Here is a 5,542-nt window from a genome sequence, read left to right as displayed (position 1 = left end):
CTCTCTTTCCTTCTACACTTTACTGTATTAATGATAGAAAAACTATATATGTTAATAAAGTTTTAATATACATGAGATTTATTTTAATAAAAATGTTAGCAGAAAATAATTAATCATAATAGTATTGGAATCTTTCATAATTACTGTATTAAAAATTTATAATAAGGATGCTTTAATATCCATATATCACAAATTTGCACATTAAATTCGGAGAAATCCCGCATTCGTACTTCCTGTTAAATAATATCTGCAGCGCAGTATGCGTTTATATATGCGGATTGATAGGAATGCTCGGATCTGTGGATTTCACCGGCAGAAAATAAACTGCCTTGAGAAGAGAAGATTTATCTCGAGTTATGCCGGCCAGTAGTTACGGCGTCCGTGGTCAGACGTATTTCACAGCGAGCAGTAGTTACCGCTCCCGCAATTCATACGCCCGGAAATCGGATGAACTGATTAGATTCTAGATATGGTCGACACCCGCGGCGACATTATGCAACATCAGGTATAAAGGTCGATGCCGCGATCTTTATCTAAATTGTAAACTTCGACGGTATTATATTTCCTGCGCGACACTAACTAGAACATTTCAACACGACGAAATTAAATATCACAGTGAGATTTGAAACAATAATGCTAATAATAAAAAATGTATTGACCGCAATGATAAAGTAATGAAAGTAAAATGAAAGGGTAATAAATAATGAACGCGAATAAAAGACGAGATTACAGCTGGCAAATCAAATGGCTATCTAACCCAAATCGCGTTGTAATCTTTAATAATTTGATATGTCCAAATTAATGTGAGGTAAAATTCAATTTACAATGTGCATGGTTATATAAAAGGTGTCGTTTCATTAGAGCATTGCCAGGCATGTTTCTTGCATAGACGAATTTTACCGCACTGGACTTATCGATTTTAACAAATTTATGGGTCACGAAGATTCTCGTGGTCGTCAGAAAAGCGGGGGATTTATATACGTTTGGGAAATTAATATCGCGCGAATGCTATTAAATAAAACATTGCCATCGATTGTCGATTAAATTGATAAAGCTTTACACTCGTTTAGTACTATCCTCATCGTGTTTCGTGATTTCTATCCGGCCGTTTACAGGTCAGTGCTATGTATACTAATACGGAGCAGTTCATCACGTGTGCGGCGCAGGCACATACACCCGTGCATACGCACGTAAAGCCGCTGTTAGCAATAGATATATTGCGTTTCATTAAAATATTAAATATAACGTTATTCGGAACGAAAAAGTACGTCGAAAAAATATCGGGAAAAATCAGATCTTATTGTATTATTCATTTTTATAACACGAAGACTGTATAAGATATATTGTGTTAAGTTAATCTGGAATTTGTCAATACCAGAGAACTATTTTGTGTCGTTCAAGGACACTTTTAAAAATCATTTGTAATTTTTTCTGGCCGATTGAATTACTAGCGACTGCAGAGTAGCGCAGATTAACCCGGTGGTTTCAAGTATGCAAGAGAGATCACATAAGCGTCTGGCACAGTACTCACTTCAATGCGTGGCATTCCGTTGCAGATTCTTTGTTTTTTATATTCTGGATTCTGGTCTTCTTATCTACGAAGCACTGCGCGACCGAAAAAACGTTCTCGGGCCATTGTCCGTCTCTTCGCGCGGCCGGATCGTTACCGCGAGCTCGACACGCCGGTCCTCGTCGATAATTGGCGCGTGCAAAATGTATACACCTGCGTCGGCGTTATCACGCCGTAGGCTACGCCACACGTTTGCATTTGCGGCGACCCCGAAGCCGCGCGTTTCAGCTTCCGCCGACGACTGACTATCGCTTTTGGGCACGGCGCCTGCGCCCCTTCACGTCCACCTACGATTCTGCAGCGTGCACCACGCGTCTTTCGGAACATCGAGGCCAATGATTGCGGCAGAATCAGTGAAAACAACTGTGCCGTCGAAGCATATTCATAAAAAAAAAAGATAATCTATGCGTTGTGTAATTATACCAAGTGTTAGACAGCACTTCTATTTGCGACTGCTTCAATGATTGATTAATGAATTTGTCATGTAATAATGACTTCTTTTATAGACGTCTAAAGATGATCAAGCGATAATAAATATTAATGACATTATAAAATCATTTTGTGATGTCACAATTACTTGGATTGAAAATTTCTGTAATTCCACGAAAAATTGATCTCACTTCATCCTATCATCTAGTATAATTTTTATGAAATTTGACATCTATGGAGCCTTTTTTTTAGCCCAGCAACGCTTTTGAATCGTACAGATTCCATTGTCGCGATTTATTATAAAAAAAGGATAGTCCGCGTCGCGGTCAATTCGCGTGTCAGGGTTGATCGGCCATCCGTGATTTTCGAATTAATGCGTCAAGTGGGGCCTGCGGATGTTACCGTTTGTATATTCGCTGGAAATTGAATTTTCGGAACGATGCACCGCGCGTAGGCGCGACATTTCACTGGGAAATTCGTCCCATTAAACACGACGCAAGGGCGTTATAATTATGACGAGCGAATAAATAAGGACGTTAACCAACGAGTGTGTAAATGCGCCGACTGTGCGACGCAAAACAAAATATCACGCGAGATAATAAAATGCAGTCGACGCTGTCGAAGCTTTTGATTGTTTGAGATTAAAATAAAGCCGCGAGAGTCGCTCCCTCGCTAACGAGTCGTCTGCGCTTAATTGGCAACGAGCCGGGTTCCGTTACCTCCGCGAAAATTCCGCGAGCAAAGATAACGTGCGAATTTTCTGCCTTCTCTCTCACCTTCGAAAAAAGTAAATTCCTCATCGCGTATCTAATTTATTAATGTCTGTTATATGAATATTATCACGTATAAAAGCCATCTTGTGTTACTACATAAAAATGAAAAAAATCTATAACGGAACCCTTTAAATGATTCTCGAATCTCATTTTAAGAATATCGAAATTTCGAGTAAAACATTTATCAGATAAAAGATAGAAGAGAACTGCGCGCGGGGCGTTGATGTCATTTGGTGAGATTTAATTAACTGACTTCCGGCGATATTTCTTTTCTTCATTTTGCAGGAATTGTCACCGATTTTTCAGACGTTAACGACCTGCGTCTTGCAACAAAAATACACGAAAAGCCGCGCGTGAAAATTCGTGCCGGGAAATGATGATGTTATAAGGTGGCGGCGGCGGCGGCGGCGGCGGCCAAGGAAAACGCGAAGGAGGATAAAAAAAAGGGTGCACGCGAAAATACTCTCTCGCGACCGTAACAGATTGGCAGTGGAACTGGCGGGTCAGCATTTTCTTGCAGGCACCGGGGCCAGGAGGCTTCAGATTAAAAGGTTCGGAGCCCGCTCGGCCGTAATAAGAGTCAGCATCTTTCTCAGGGCAATATTTCACGTCATTACACACCATTTCACCGCAATTAAGATTTGAAAATTTCGGCCGCCCGCGGTTTATCGAAGACCCCCTTCTTTCCGGCAACCGTTCAGAGTGTGACCCAGTTTGTCGGTTAATTATCCGTGGCCCCCTCCCCCCCTTCCTTCATCAATCCTTGATGACACCACTTGTTGGGCTCAATCGACGAATACTATATTAAAAGGTATCAAACTAAGCCTTGCAACTTATACGTAATATGGATTCGTACGGATTCGAGTAAAGCTAGCGCCACACTATGCGCAGTTCGTAATGTGCGATTCGTGAACTCGCAGAAATTCGTTGGACATTCGTTATTACCTACCACACTATTCGTGATTCGCAGTTTATCATTCGTAATTTGTTATTTGTCGTTTCGTTCGTGTTAATTTGGATAACTTTTAACCTTTACCTGTTATCACAGAACTTGTATCACAAGCCTACAAAATTAGTCAAGTTTTAATATTAGTACAAAACCTACTATTTTTGTAAAAAAAACCGCTCAGCTAGCGAATCATGGCGAATTGCGCACGGTGAATCGACGAATTTTTCCTCCACACTATTCACGAATATACGAATCACGAATCGTGTGTAGTGTGGCGCCAGCTTAAAGCATCGCGAATAAGTAAAAATCAAGTGTTATACGACCGTTAAAAAATAATGTCCGTTTAGATATCATTAGGAAATCTTTCAAAACTACTAGCTATTGGTTTTATCATTAGAGAAATATTACATCAATTTAGCTTGTATGTTCAACCATTTTCTCAATCTTACGATTTATGTCGTAAATTATTAATACTAACAATCGATACAATAAACGAGTTTGAAAGCTGTTATTTGCAGGAAACGTTTAATCTTATCAGATTTACTTTAATGTAATTCTGGCTGATTGTGAGTAAATTGTTGGAAATGTAATGTATGTGGAGCCTCATTACAAAAAGTGAGCGGTAAATTGACAGGTATATTCGCTCCCTTGCAGCACAATGTTTATTTATATACGAAATTGAACGCTATGAAGAGCATCTCTCTCTATTTCGAAATCTAGATAAATTGAAGCAAAGATCCTACGTTTATTTATATCCAACTCTTTACGTAACAAATATATGTAAATAGAATGCCAGCAGGAGCGACGTTTACATCCGCACTGTGGAAATTTCAATTTCGCGCAGGAGGAAAACCTCGCGCTGCGGATTGCGAAGGCAAAGATAGCGCGACGAAAGTGTGAACGTAACAACATGTAAATCCCGTGAAAAAGCGAGAAACGCGTCTGTATGAAACTTCGGCGAGGACGACCATTACGTGAGCGACAAATGCGACGGAAGTTCAGAAATGCCCTCGTGCTCTCGCGAGGCGTGTGTCTTTTTCCTCCTCACCGGAGGCGCCTTTGACGTCGCGCTGATCGCGAAGCTTATAAACGACAACGTCGACGACAACGACGAAGTGGTAACGTCTTTCGAATTCCGTCACTTGCCGCTTGGCGATTTTTACCAATTTTGAGCGACGTTGGTTATACTGAGAGCGAAAATCTGGGTCGTTGCGCATTGCCGAAGTCGACGAGACGATTCGACTTCGATCTCCGACGTTGCCCCCCGCGCTTCCGGAGCTCGTGTAATCTTGTATCATACTCGAATCCCACGTTGGGACGAGGAACCTGCAATGCTCTTTCTCTCTCTCTCTCTCTCTTTCGCCTTGAGATTATTCGCGCCGTATGTTCGTTCGGCAGCGATTCCAGCAGACTGCTGCCCCTCGATATGTATGTCACGTGTCGAGAATGTTGCATTTTATTCTGATATTTATTTTTTATAGGAAATCAGAGTCGAAAAACCGCGCGTCAGATTTGGATAATCAAGATTTATTCGTTTTTAAATAATAATATTATGTATAACAGTTATTAATTTTTAACCCTTTGTGCTCTGTATGAGTCTTGTACGATCCAGTCGATTCAAACTTGGCGCCGTATCTACGTACGTGCTATTTTCGTAACACATTTATCATTAAGGCCTGGTTTCACCAAACGTCGCTTAACTTCAATCTCAGTTTAATTTATATTCATTTCTTTCTAAAGTAACAGTTGGAAAGAGACAAAGAGCGAATTAAGCTAAGCTTAAAGTTTGACAACGTTAGTGAAACCGGGCCTAAATTTCTA

The 5,542-nt window shown here is 40.6% G+C and overlaps 1 protein-coding gene across 3 annotated transcripts in view; it reads right to left on the bottom strand.

Moving 5' to 3' along the window:
* Nucleotides 1-1,903, bottom strand: part of LOC105565514 (tyrosine-protein kinase-like otk) — a 108,732-nt gene extending 106,829 nt beyond the window's left edge. For 2 of the 3 annotated variants that reach the window (XM_012018778.1, XM_012018777.1), the window contains exon 1: nt 1,532-1,901. The gene's annotated coding sequence lies outside the window, so the exon portion shown is untranslated. Of the gene's footprint in view, nt 1-1,531 lie in introns of all 3 variants that reach the window. The other variant, XM_012018780.1, reaches the window with a different exon arrangement.
* Between the last annotated feature and the right edge of the window lie 3,639 nt (nt 1,904-5,542).

This window comes from Vollenhovia emeryi, unplaced genomic scaffold (assembly GCF_000949405.1).
Source record: "Vollenhovia emeryi isolate VEMERY1.0 unplaced genomic scaffold, V.emery_V1.0 DF939151.1, whole genome shotgun sequence".
Taxonomy (NCBI): domain Eukaryota; kingdom Metazoa; phylum Arthropoda; class Insecta; order Hymenoptera; family Formicidae; genus Vollenhovia; species Vollenhovia emeryi.
Note: the sequence above shows the minus strand (reverse complement) of the source record. Positions and strands in the feature narration are given on the sequence as shown.